Below are 14,619 nucleotides of genomic sequence, written 5' to 3'. Positions count from 1 at the left end.
AGGTCCTTGGAAAAAATTGTTTCAGTTTTTTTTCCTAAATTGACTTCCGCTAAATGCAAAGGTGATGACTACTTAGAGAACAGCAACTAAGGTTGATTTGGAGAGAATCACAAGACCTGGTCCATGTTTTTTTATTCACATAGGCACTGGTTAATGTAGGACAAATCACTTAATCTTTATGAACATCAATTTTCTCATTAGTTAAAAAATAGGCATAATGTACTGTGATAAATTACTGTGCTTTGAACAGTGAATGAGTTAAAGGTTCCAAGATTATCTGAGGCAAGATAGAAGTTTGAGAACAAAAGTTACAGAGAAGATATTCCTGTACCCCAAACTATCTGCTTTTTGAATTTTAGATTTATAGGCACAATTGTATTTTCTCTTTGTAGAAGGGCAATTGAGGCAGAGAAGGTAACTAGTACTTCTAAGCATCCTCTTGGGCAGGGCTGGCATTAGTATGAAATACTCTTGATTCTTTAATCATATTAACTCATCAAACCTACTTTTCCATTAGGGTAGGGTGCACATGATTCATGTTTTCCTTTCTTTCAGAAATCAGAGACTTGGGACATTTATCACCATTTATCTCCATCAGTGGGATGCGTTCTTTCCATTGAAAATTACTATCAGCTCATTTTTCATCTTTGTAAAGAGCCTCCTCAGCTAGAAATGTCTTGTCTTGAAGGGGGGGGGGAGGTTAAAAGTGGGATAAGGAGGAGGAAATGTTTCTCTTTGATGAAAATGACAAGAATGGAAGGCTTCAGGATGTAGTATAGAGGAAAGAGTGCTCAATTTAGGGTGGGATCTAGATTCAGAATCCCAGTTCTGCCACACATGGTTATCTGTGTGGTCTAGGGAAAGTCAGTTCACTTTGCAGGGCCTCAGTTTCCTCATTTGTAAAACAAGGGGGGTTGAACTAGATGGTCTCTAAGGTCCCTTCCTTCCATCTCTAATTCTGTTATCTGATAATAGCTAATAGTTATTTCATTTGATCCTCACAAAAACTCTGTGAAATAGATAATACAAGCCCCCCCCTTTCTATATTAGTAGTAAGGAAGCTGATTTTCCCAGTATTATACAATTAGTAAAGTAAGAATCAGAGATAAAACTTGAACCCAGGTTATTTAACTCAAGTTCAGAGCTCTCTGGAGGATGTGGAATCTCTCATAATTTTACCACCTAAAAATGTATTATTTTTTAACCTGTGATATTTTTATTTGCATTTTTTTCCTTTTATTGGTGTTGGAAAACCTTGTAAGACTTTATTATTACTTAATGTTGCAAAAGGTATTTAGATTTTCTTTTTAGGAATTGTATTTTAACAATATCTCATGAGCATTTGGTTGTTTTTCCAAATTTTATTTTATTTAAGTAACCTTCCTAAATAACAGCAAGAAGTTTTGACTTCTGGAATATGTCATAAGCTGTATGACAGCTTTTTCCTGTAATAAGGGTGGTTTCAAAGGTAGACCTTTTTTGGTTAGGTGAACAAAAGATTAGAAACCATGATGTTTTTCTAGATTTGGGACTATATCATAATTTAGGTACTTGATTTATTACCAGGAGTAGGAATATGTTTACTTTCTCAGCTTGTATTTGTCAAATTGTTGGTGTTCCCAACTTCCACATGTAATGGAACTTCTTGGAGTAATTTTCAGACTGCTTTTGACATGATTTTATGGAACACAGAGACAGGAAGATCTAAGTTGAAATGTTATCTTGGCTTCAGTTTCTACATCTGCAAAACTGGCATAATAATAGAACCTGCCTTATAGCTTAAGGTTCTTAACCTCCTAAGGTTCTTAATGTTCTTAGACTTGACTACCAAGTCACAGAGAAGTTGCATCTTCATGAGGGAGGGTGTTCTCACTCTGGGAATTCTCTAACCTGATATAATCACAAATTCTTTATGTCATACTTTTTTTTATCATACTTGAAAAGAACATCTATATTAATCAGAATTATTTTATTAATCTATGGATCATAAGCCTTTTTTTTACTAACAATCTACATTGTATTTCTAAAAAAATAACTTGAATTGAATTTCTGATGGATGAACAATGTGTAAAAATTTACTTACTCTGTATCTGTCCTAAAGTATTATATACTTAAAAAGAAATAAATGCTTCCTTAATTTATTTTCATTAATTGGTTCATATCTTATTCTTTATAGATTTAAAATATTCAAAGTTTCTTTTAGAACCAATTTTATACTTGTTATCTTTTCAAGATGCTATGATTTTTTGTCATTTTTTACTATAAATATTCAGTATCCTTTGACAAATCTCAGTTATTCTTTGTAAAAACTATTTGATGAGTCTTCTAAATATCCAGATAGGCCATAAGCATCAATTACATGGTGGTCATATGACTTAACTAGTTAAAAACCTATTATAACTTATTAAGTCTCAAAATTTATGTAGTATAACTATGCTACTCTTCCTTATACTCTTCTATATGAAGTAAGGTTATTCTTGGACCCTATTTAAGGGTGATAACTCAATGGACTGCTAAAACGATCTTCTTAGGAAGTGATCTCAAATGTAAGGCAGCCTCCAAGAAGACTGGCATGGACCCCAAGAAGAACAAGAGTAATGAAGTACTCTGACTTCTCTTCTCCTCTGTCCTCATTCTTCTTTTGTGATTGATTTGTTCTTCTCAAATGCAGGTTGTTGAAGCCATGCTTAACAAAAATTAATTTTTTTAGATAAAAAATCTGATATAAAGTTTCATACTAATTATTTCACACTAAATATTCAGTGATTACATTTTTGTTGTATGGAGGGGTGGTAATTGAAGGTTCTGGACATAGCAGGGCTTTTATTCAAGTCTAGACATTTTGCTACTTTCTTCTTAGGCAAATAGATAAGTCAGACAGTTAACAGATTTTTATTAAACACTTAACTGTGCCCGAGCAATGTCCTAAATACTAGGAAAATAAACATAAAGCAGGGATGGGAAAGGAGTATATGTTCTAATGGGGAAAGGTAATACACAAAAAAGAGCTGAAAGGGGATGTTGGGGAGCTGATTTGGGGGGCATAGGAAAAGTACAGAGTGCATCCTGAAAAAATATGACATATGGCTGTCCTGCACTCCCTCCTCAAATAAAGGTTCTAGGAGAAATCATCTGATTAGAGAGAGAGAGGCCAAAGTGGGGAGGGTATTCCCAGTGTATGAATTCCAGGACTGGAGGGAGAAATCTAGGAAGATGTAGTTTCCATGGGTCATGGTAGTGAATCTACAAAGTAACCTGGAGAGGAAGAGGATGTGATTTCTCTTGGGGGGGGGGGATTGGAGAAGCAAGGGGAGGCAAGAATGATTAGTGTGACATGATGCTGAATACCTATATAAAGGGTGGAGTGGCTTCAAGAGCTGGTTTGGTTTCAGACATTCTTTGGGAGACATGGAGATAGACTTTGGAAATTGTACACATGTAGGGAAACTAGTTTTTTTTTTAAATATGTCCCTGGTTTCCAATTTTCTTCCCTAAAACTTTGAGAAGAGAATTTCCCCTTGAGTAAGACGAAGGCTTCTCTTTTGGTTTAAGCTAAGATTTGGTTAGCAAAGAACTTGCTCATTTTTGTATATTTTTTTGTATATTCTAATCTGTAGTACTTCGGTTTCTCATAGCTGGTTGTTTGATGATGGTTTTACTTACTAGTCATCATTTGTGATGGTCTTTTATGTATCCAGCATTTAGTGGGAAAAAATTAAATTAGGTAAGGGCTAGTGAACAGAGAAGAGGCTTTTGTTCTGAACCAAACTCATACTCCTATACCAACGATAATAAAGAGGTGGGGGTAAGGTGGTAAAGATAGATTTAATTCTAACCTAATAGTTCTCCTGGAGATAGGCATAGGAAGGAGCAAGCACCCAGATGGAATCCTTCTCTAAATTTCATTAGTCCCTTCACTTTGCATTTAGATAGCCTGTATAGATATACATGTCTTACATGGACCCACTTATACCCAACATCAGATTTTTGCTCTATTTCCAGAACAATCAATAATAGCATTAATAATACTGGTTTTGGTGTCAATAAATCATTGGAATATTAATGCTATAAGAGATGTGCAAGACCACTTAAAGTGTTCCTGAACTATCAGTAATGTATCCTTATATAATCATCTGGTATATTTTTGCATGTGTGGAGATAACAGTGTGTGTGTGTGTGTATATATATACATATATACACACACACACATATATGTGTGTGTGTATACATACATACACATATTACGTATATATCTGTATGTATACATTTTTATTTATATATAAGTATGTATACACCCTAATTGTTTGTAATTTGTGTAAATAAATTGTACTTGGAGCCCTCAGTTTCTTGCTTATATAACAAATAACACGTTTTCATGGTGATCTGGCATTTAAGACATTTTTCAGATTTGTGACATTGAAAACTTGATTGCTACCAGGTACCCTAAGTTGACAAGTTTCTGTAGGCAGAGCTAACATTTAATGAGTGATGAAATGATGAGACCTTTAAGGAACTAACTGTATGTGCCTTGTGCCTTTCAACAATTACATTTTCTGAATTTTAGTCATTTTTGGCACATATTCTGATTTTTCTTGATTAGATTTTAATTTCCCATTGGATGTTGAAATGGTGGTAGGCTATTATTTTCTGCAATAGATATATTGTTCCTAGAAGTGTAATGCAAATTTAGATTCTATGTATCAAGCTTTTGAAGACCAGAGCATTTGCTACTTAATAATAATAGCTGAGGTTTTTATATATATATATTATTTACCATATGTCAGGCACTGTGCTAGGCGCTATTCGATTATTATCTCATTTAATCCTCCCAACAGGCCTGGGAGGTTGGTGCTGTTATTATTCTCATTCTAAAGAAAGCCGGCTAAGGGACTTGTCCAGGGTGTCCCAGCTAGAGGCTGAGGCTGGATTGAAATTGATTTACTCCCAGCCTAGTGCTCTAATCAATGGACAACAACAGTGACAACAACAGTGACTTAAAAACAAACAAGTCCGCTCCAGTTTGTTTTATGTTAATCCATATTATCATATAACTTTTATAATAAGTTGGAATGCTCCTATAAAAACAAAACAATTGAATTTTTTCTTGTTGGCATTTTAAAAGAAAATGTTTTCTTATTTTGTCCTAGCAGGATATCCTTTACACTTTACAATATCACTCAAATGCACTCAATCAAAGAAGAGGAACTGGAAGGGAGGGGGGAAGAATTGACATTAAAGAAATCAATTTTGTCCTTTCTAGAGAAGCTTGCTGTAACTTGTCCTGAAGCATTCTGAGCTGAAATTGAAGGATAAACCTCAAGTTCAGAAAAATCCCACTTTGCTTGGTTTAAAAAGAAAGTCTTTCTGTTATTAACCACTACTATAACAGTGGAAGAATTGCATTTTTTAAAATGTAAAAATGTTATCTTTTTTTAGAAGGCAATCATTTTCCATTTACATATATATATATATATATATATATATATATATATGTCAAGGTAAGGAAAACATAACAATCTGCCATAATTTCAAGTCTCTTGTGTGTAGATGATAAATGCATGGAAAAAATTAAATTGGGCCCTTTATTTAAGGCTGTTAAAATTGCTTTTGATATGGTAAACTTTTTTTTGTTGGAACCAGAACCTTGGGGTGACATAATCTGGACTTTGACTTAAAGGGGATCAAATATAGTTTTCAAAGCTTTGGTAATCCTTATGCAGATAGTAAACTGTGTTGAGTTTAGCACCTGTATAGCAAGGATTGTTAGATCAGTTGGTTAATCAAATGGCATTGCATCTTAGTTCCGGTGATCACATGTCATATGAACCCTTTTCTGGCCTACCTTCTCATCCCTATTCCTGGCTCCTTTATCCCTGGTAGTAGACTCTTCAGTAGATGTCTTGCAATGTTTGAAGTTCTCTGCCTATCTATGGTGGTTGTTTCCCAAGGGTCAGAGTTCTGTCCTCAACATTTCCCTTCCCCATGATGATTTTGTCTTACTCAAGTATTTATTTTTTTAAGTGTGTGATTACTCTGTGCCAGTCACCAGGTTAACCAGTGGGGGATATGAGGAAAACAAAACAAAACAAAACAAAAATACATTAAGGGACCCAACCTTCAAAAGTTTGAATTCTATTGGAGACAATGTATAACTAATAGTAAATAAAAGCTATAGTGTACAAATGGCAGATAGTTTCAGATAGAATTTCTAGTTGGGGATAAGGGTGTTCCAGAGACTAGAAAGTGGGAAAGAGTATCCTATAGAAGGTTGGATTTAAAGCCATTCCTTAAAAGTACATTTCATAACAGTTCCTTTTGTGATTCTTTCCCAGATTTGTGTGGCTTGCCCTAACAATGAACTTGCAGTTTACCTCTCTAGTCAGGCACAGAGCCTTCAACACATAGTAGGCATTTAATCTGCAGAATGAAGAGAGGAAAGAATATAGTAGAGCTCAGTCTGGCTAATGAACTGAGACATTCTGGGTAATATCACTGTAGAGAGTCATTCAGTTTCTTTATGGCCCAGCTGTTAAGGATTCAACCTCTGCTACTCCTCTGGCTACAACTTAATTTCCTCTATCATTTTGTTTCTCCACTTATTCTAATAATTTGTCTAGTTCTCATCCACCTCATCTGCTTGTCCTCAGTCACATAACCATTGCTAGTCCCTTGCTAGTTGGACACTTGACACATGTTTCAAAAGGTGAGTCCTCTGAAGTTTTTTGTATCCTTTCCCTATTCCCTAGTCTCCTCTCCCTTCAACCCTCCCCCACCAATCCCTGCATTGCCAAAAAAGAAAAAAAGGCCAGTTATACTTTCACCTAATGTAGTTAATTGATTCCATTTAAACAAGATGTTGGGTGAAACAATGTTTTAAGGGAAGCTTAATTTCAGAGGAACTCTTACAAATGTGAAGCAGATTTCTATGCTGCCAAAATGTAGACTATAAAAGCTTAAATTAGGTCTTTCTGGAGAGTGGAGACAATATCATCTTTATAATGGTAACACTAACTCCCCCTTCTGTCAGCTTCTACCTTCCCCCTCCTTGGATCCTGATTTTTTACCTGTCAGGCAGGGCAAGTGCAATGTCAGTTGTTAAAGCATGTCTCCAATATCTACTGGTTACAAAGCAATAAGGAGACTGGGGACAAGGGGGCTGCCTTGATGTTTTGCCAGCCATCTGAACAAGAAGCCATTTCTCCCCAGCCCTCACCAGTGAGGGAGGACCATTTATGGGAAAGATTTAGGGGAGAGAAGTAGGAGAGGAGGCTAAAACTTGAGGGTTGCTATGCTTTTGTGATTCACTGTCGTAGGCCTCAGCACCTATTTTCTGATTGAATTGAGTATTAAAGAATTCTAGGTGAGTTGCTCTATGCTATCCACCAACCAGAGGGTGGAGAGAATTTGTATCTCTAGATATTAACTGCCATTTTACATAAAGGCTTTTCTGTTTTCTAGAGCTGCATAGTACTACTGATGTGTTAACATACATTGAAAAACAACATTGGTTAGGGTGACCTTATGACGTGTATGTCTGTGATGTGAAACCTCATAAATATAAACCTAACTAATTTGGAGTGTGTGCTAATGAGCTAAAAGTCAGGACTGGAGTTTATTTTTCATGAATATGAAGAAACAGACATCTTAAGAAAAAGAATTGTGTAAACAAGATTAAAAAGAAAATTGTCTATTTAAAGAGATCAAATTGCTTTCAGGCAGTTTAGAAATACCCATTAAAATTTGAAAATATAATGATGTAAGCAAGGAGCAGGGACTTTGATAAGTTATTACAAATCATTCTTATCTATTCATTAAAGCAAAACATCTATTATGGAAATACTTTTTTTTTCACCTACTGCTAGTGAACACACATTTAACAGAGGAACATTTAAAAGATGTAACTGATAAATGTGAAATTTATAAAACAGAACCAGTAAGGAAACACTTCCTAAGTGTTTGCTGAATTGAATTTTTAAATCTATGAAGCTATAAAACCTAAAAATTTTGACTAAGTTAGGCAATCCTCTTCTGCTGTTTTGTATGTGAGTCTAAATTGAATGAGGCCTGTTTAGTGTATCTAGAAATATGAGTTCTGTTAGCCCTTAGCAAATATTTCAGATTTGCATTGCATCATTCTTGGTATTGAGCCAATATGAAGAAGGAAAAACAATGCCCACTCTTTAAATAATCCAGAAAGGTAACTTTTTTCTTTTCTTAAGCAGTAATTTATTAAAATAACTTGGAGGGGATATGAGGCACATGTACATGAACTGTATGTATTGGGCAGGAGATTATACCAATTTCAAGAAAATTGGTATTTTCATTCCAGTTACTAGCATACAACTTCTAAAATGAAAAGACCTAAACAAACTCTGCTCTGTCTTATCACTTAATAATTTTTTCAACAATTTGAAGAGTATTTCAAGCCTTGTCTGACAGATTAAAAGTGAAAAATTCAGTCATACTAGTTATTTGAACATAAGAAAACTGAAAAATTAATCATTCAAGTATATTATTTATTTTCTTTTTATTAATATTGTATATTTCATTTTTTATTCATTTTTAAAACTTTGAGTTCCAAATTCTTTGTCTTCCTCTCATCAGACCCCTTCTCATTTAGAAAGCAAGTGATTTGATATAGGTTAAAAACATTTCCATAACAGTCATGTTGTGAAAGAAAATGTAGATGGTTGGCATTCTTTATCATAAATTCTTCAGAGTTGCCTCAGGTCACCATATTGCTGAGAAAACTTAGGTCATTCACAGCTGATTATACTACAATATTATTATTTTGTACTTAGTATATCTCACTTTGCATCAGCTCATGTAAGTCTTTTCAGGTTTTTCTTAAGAGTATCTAACTCATTATTTCTTATCGCAAAATAGCATTCCATCATAATGACAACCACAATTAGTTTAATCATTTCTTCAACTGATGGACATTTCCTCAATTTCCAGTTCCAGGATACATTATTTTTTTAAAAATTTTTATTAAAGATATTATTTGAGTTTTACAGTTTTCCCCCAATCTTGCTTCCCTCCCCCACCCCCACCCCACAGATAGCACTCCGTCAGTCTTCACTTTGTTTCCATGTTGTACCTCGATCCAAATTGGGTGTGATGAGAGAGAAATCATATCCTTAAAGAGAACAGAATTCTCAGAGGTAACCAGATCAAACCATAAGACATCTGGATTTTTTTTTTCCGAATTAAAGGGAATAGTCCTTGTACTTTGTTCAAACTCCACAGCTCCTTATCTGGATACAGATGGTACTCTCCTTTGCAGACAGCCAAAAATTGTTCCCAATTGTTGCGCTGATGGAATGAGCAAGTCCTTCAAGGTTGAACACAGGATATATTATTTTTAAGAGACTTTATACAGTGTGTAATGTAGACAGACTAATTTTTAATTGTATGTTTATGTATTCTTAAAAGAATTGTCCACTATTTAGATGAGAACTTGGATATTTCAGAATAAAAATTCTGTAGCTATATCTGGCAAGTAATTTTTTTTACATCTCAAATTGACAGTTCTTTATATTTATTAGTTTTTTTAATTTAAAAAAAATAGTGGAGAAAAAGCCAGAAAAGAAACAGTAAAAATCCCTGCCCTAGATAAAACTATCATTTATGGTTGGAATTTTTTTGTTTTGTTTTGGTATTGGATTTTTTTTCTTTTTACTACTTAGTTTTCAGATAAAATTTAAGTTGTTTAATTGCATCAGATTTAACTCAGTTTGAGTAAAGTTTTATGTTTGAGGTTTGCATATCCATTTCTTGAAAACATTTACAGAAAGACTATTATCTAGTTAATTTATGTAACTGACCTCAGGAGACCAATGAAAAACTGAGAGAGAAGAGTACAGTAATACCTGAATAACGAACATCCTTCTTAACCCAGGTTTTGTTAGATGCTCCCATTGCCATAGGGCAAATGGATTGTAGTGCTGAAAATATAGTCTGATGTGGCTGTTGCCATGAGCAACTGACTCCAACTTTCTAGAACGTTAGTATCCTTCAGGGGGAGGTTTCCTTCCCCTTGTTCCCCTCCCTTATTTCTTCCATCACTTCCTGCCCTTCCCCTCTTTCCCTGCCTCTCCATATTCCTTGTCCTTTTCTCTTAGGTAGTTTGAATTTATATACTTATAGTCAACTGTGAATTACATTGATGGGCCAGAAACAGAGGTACAGATAACCAAAATATTTTATTTTAGTTTTGAAATTAGTATTATTTTAATGAATTGCATTGATCATTTGTGCTTTTTTTCTCTTAAAATATTAATTATTATATAGAATAGCTTTCTAGGAAGAAGAGGGAGAGGGATGGTGATACATCAAACAGATGAGATTTTTTTAAGGAATTATATAATTTGAGAACAATTTCTAAAGTGGGGCTGATTTTTTGGAGAGAGGACACAGGTTCATTATTGAAATTATGCTTAAGATGGATTTATGTCGAAGTTTGGTGACATTCTTCTGGTATTTGGGACTGATAATAGTGGAAAGACCACTGGCTTTGGAATCGGAGAACCTGGATTCAAATCTCACCTCTGATGCTTACTATTTCTATGACAGGGAAGTTAGATAGTGCAGAAGATAGAGTGGAAAACTCATCTTCTTGAGTTCAAATGTGACCCATTCACTTACTAGCAGTATGACCCTGGGCAAGTCACTTTAATGCAGTTTGCCTCAGTTCCTCATTTTTAAAATGAACTAGAGAAGGAAATGACAAACCACTATACTATCTCTGCCAAGAAAACCTCAAATGGGGTCACAAAGAATCTTAACACGTCTGAAACAATTGAACAATTTTTATAACCTTGGGTAAATCATTAAACCTCCATAGATCTCATTTTCCTCATCTGTAAAATGAAGCTGCTAAACCAGATTACCTCTGAAGTTTCTTCCAGATACAAATCTAGGATCCTATAATGGTTAAAGAAAGGCAACAGAGGAGTATGGTGATGGGCAGTGGGGAAGCAAATAAGTGATTAATGATACTTGCCAGGTAATTGTTAAAGTTATCTTAGGGAGGATATGGGCAAGAGTTGCACAGCATGGATGTATTATGACCTACATCATTGAAAAGGATATATAATTTGTATTTTTTTTAAATTAAAATTTTAAAGGAGGGAAGGGGAAGGAAATAAAGCATTTTTTAATGCCTCTAAGGTACTAGATCCTGGAGGCTAAGCATTTTACAAATATTATCTCACTTGATTTTCACAAATAGTAATGTGAGAGTTACTGTTTTTTACAATTGAGGAAACCAAGGCAAAAAGATTAAGATATTTGTCTAAAGTCAAACCTGGTAAATCTGACCTCACTTCTTCCTAACTCTAGGCCCTCTCCACCTTATCACCTAGCTCCCTCACTTATTTACCCCTCTGAAGTATGATTCTCATTTCATTTGTGTTAAAATTATCTTGAATTACTTTACAGATATCCTTTCATTTCTTAGGGGTCTAAATCCAAAGAAAGTCCCTGCTGTCAAGGAACTCATAGCCTCATGGGGAAACAGCATGCAAACAATTGTGTACAAACAAGTTATATACAGGATAAATCAGAGATAATCAATAGAAGCAATTAAAGGGAATCAGGAAAAAAGCTCCCTTTAGAAAGTGGTATGTTATCTGAAGGAATCGGAGAGGCTTGGAAATGAAGAAAAGTTCCAGGTATGGGGGGCAGCTAGTAAAATTTCCAGAGTTTGGAGATGGAGTCCCTTTTTCCTAGAGAGAATAAGAAAGCCACTGTCACAGGTTCACAGATAAAGTAGTACCATAGTTGAGGCAGTAATTATAACGTGGCTTTCCTGACGTTTTCAATGACAAGATTTTTTCCAAGCTGTTAATTGGCTAAATTGATATGACTTGTAACCTATTAATTAACTGAATATGAATTTTAGAAAGTTAGATCCTATCTGGGACCTCTAAAACAAATTTGACATCTTCTTTGTACTTGTAGACAGTCTGAAATGAGTCTTTCAGAGTTACTCAATTCAACAAGCAGCCCAGGTGATGGATGATATAGAGTGCTGAACTTGGAATTAGGAATATCTGAGGGTAAATCCTGCCTTAGACACTGACTGTGACCCTGGGTAAGTCACTTAACTCTCTGTGCCTTGGTTTCCTCAGCTGATAAGGGTTGGACTTGTGATCCTATTAAATGAAAGACTAGAATTTCAAAAATATCTAGTATAGAATTTAGATTAATATAGATGCTGGATTAATTTAATGACTTTACCTTAATATGTTCTCTAAGAAGATTGAAATCCAATGGTGGTAGGGAGGGCAGGAGAGAGAAGGAAATGGAAGGGAGAATAAATATTCATTATGCTATAAGGGAAAATGAGATAAGTGTAATGTTAGATGAGGACCAAGCAAAGGACTTTGAGAAATTTAAGGAGAAATAATTTACTTTCACCTAAAAAAACCAGAGTGAGTGATCAGAGAGGCTTCACAGAAGACTTAAGATTTGACAAGGGCCTTGAGAGAAGAAGAGGTACATGAACAAATGGAAAGTAATGGGGTGGAAGTTTGTTCTACTGATATCAATATTTCTTTGTTTTAGTGATATTCATGCCAACTTTTGACCAGTCCTCATCTAGTGAGTGTCTGGAAATTATTTTTTGCTTTCTTATTTGGGCCTTGACAAAATGAAAAGTTAGGACTTGGTCAATATGAAAGCTTAGGTCTCCCCATGGAATTTTCAGTTGGTCTTTCCCCTGTTTTCCTCCTCAGTTGACCTTCTAACTGGAAGTTCATAAACTCATCCCAACAGTTAATGTTTTTTTACTATCCTGAGTTCTCATGTCTGGGAAGTTAGGACTGTTGGACTAGGCTCAAGACCTCATAATAAGGATTGCGGCTGTTGGTTTCCTTCCAGGTGGCTACCAAGTGTTGGAACACAAAATCCACCAACCCAGACTCCTGATAGTTGGGCTTAATGGTCAGGGACTCCTTAGGTGGCAGGTAAATTAATCATTCTACTTTTCAGGGGGTGTATTCATTTGTGGGTAAATCTACTAGTTTTAAGGTAGTATGTTGCCAAAGAGCATCAAGTACTGATCCCATTTTATCAGCTAGAAAAAAAATGTAGCAACTTGCTTTTCCTTACACTGTAAGGAAAGTATTTGAGTAAGCTAGTCCACTCTTGCTGAGCTTTTGCATTTCTAGTTCTGTGGTGAAATAGATGCTTTTTCTTAATTTTCAAAACTGAAAATGCAGCATGTCTTTTTACAGTTGCAAGGCTGGCAGAAAGAAAGTATACTATTAAATAGAAGTAAGTGAAAAGGAGACAGAACCTGATGAGCTACACACTTTATAATATTAAGATGCTCTGTCTCCAAGAAGAAAAACAATGTAATTGTTTCTTACATCCTGTGAATAAGAGCTGTCTTTTCACAGAAATGCAAAATGGGTATACAGTTTTAATTAGAAAAAAATTGCTAGAGTTGTTATATAGTCTGCTTAATTGACCTTGATAACATCATCACCAATGGTTTATCTTTTTATCTTAGTAATTGGAAACCCATCCATAAAAACCTCTCTTAAGCAAGACTAAGCTATTTTCCTCTCCTCACACTTTGCACCACCTCAGCTCTTTGCCATCATTACCCTCACCTTGGCTTCTTCCCCAGATGAAACAGTTGGAAAGCAGAGGAGGACTTTTTAAAAATCCGTCCATTAAAAATGATTTATTTCTTCTTAGCACATTTTGGTTAAATAAAATAGAAGAATTTTAAAGAATTTTGAGACCTACCACACATTTCCGGGTGGTCACAGCAAGTATGGCATTGTGTGCGTATGCAAATAACAAGTGGAATTTAATATTTTATGAAATTACACAACTAAAATGAAACCTACAAACTAGTTTCCATGGTAACCACTACTGAAATGTGTCTGGCCAACCTGTACCTTCCCTTAAGCAAGAGTTTCAGGGAATTAAATTCACTTTTCAGTATTCTTTTTTGTTGTTGTTCCTTGGGAGTACTATTATAAAATTATTTTAGAAATATCTTGAGCCTGACTTCATACTTAGCAGAAATGCATTTTGTCTAAGGGACAGGTCTGTTGTTTCATATTTTTAGTCTGATTTAGTATTGAACTTGGATGAGCAAAATTAATTTCTTTTTTTTAAGGTTTTTTGCAAGGCAATAGGTTTAAGTGGCTTGCCCAAGGCCACACAGCTAGGTAATTATTAAGTGTCTGAGGCCAGATTTGAACTCAGGTACTCCTGACTCCAGGGACCATGTTCTATCTACTGCACCACCTAGTTGCCCCCCAAAATTAATTTCTTAAGAGCACAATGGATATCTTAATATAGAATGACAAAGAAAAATAAAATTCTAGGAAAACAAAATCATTCTGTTCTGAAAGCTTCAGCACAAGTTTATAAGTTCTATGACAAAGGGTCTTTTAAAAAAATCAAAATTAGTTTATCTTCATAAGAAACCTAATACAAAGATTGGACTGTCTTATGCTTTCATCATCTTCATCATTCTCCTAGTTGCAGTTATTTCCTAGATCCAAAGTTTCCAACATTTGTGGAATTAGGACTTCATCATTTGGAGGTAGGGGGTTGGTGGAGCTTTGTCAGTCCTCTATTGTTGGAATACAT

General features: G+C 34.9%; 1 protein-coding gene across 5 annotated transcripts in view; it reads left to right on the top strand.

Annotated features, from left to right (window-relative positions):
- The window catches only part of BACH2 (BTB domain and CNC homolog 2), a 408,794-nt gene that overhangs the window by 45,517 nt on the left and 348,658 nt on the right, over positions 1-14,619 (top strand). For 2 of the 5 annotated variants that reach the window (XM_074187167.1, XM_074187166.1), the window contains one exon: positions 1-14,619. This exon is cut by the window's left edge; it is cut by the window's right edge and continues 18,649 nt beyond it. The exons of 2 other annotated variants lie outside the window; for them this stretch is intronic. The gene's annotated coding sequence lies outside the window, so the exon portion shown is untranslated. One more of the 5 variants, XM_074187168.1, reaches the window with a different exon arrangement.

Source organism: Macrotis lagotis, chromosome 5 (assembly GCF_037893015.1).
Source record: "Macrotis lagotis isolate mMagLag1 chromosome 5, bilby.v1.9.chrom.fasta, whole genome shotgun sequence".
Classification (NCBI taxonomy): Eukaryota; Metazoa; Chordata; class Mammalia; order Peramelemorphia; family Peramelidae; genus Macrotis; species Macrotis lagotis.
The sequence above is the reverse complement of the archived record's forward strand: the minus strand, read 5'-3'. Positions and strand labels throughout refer to the sequence as shown.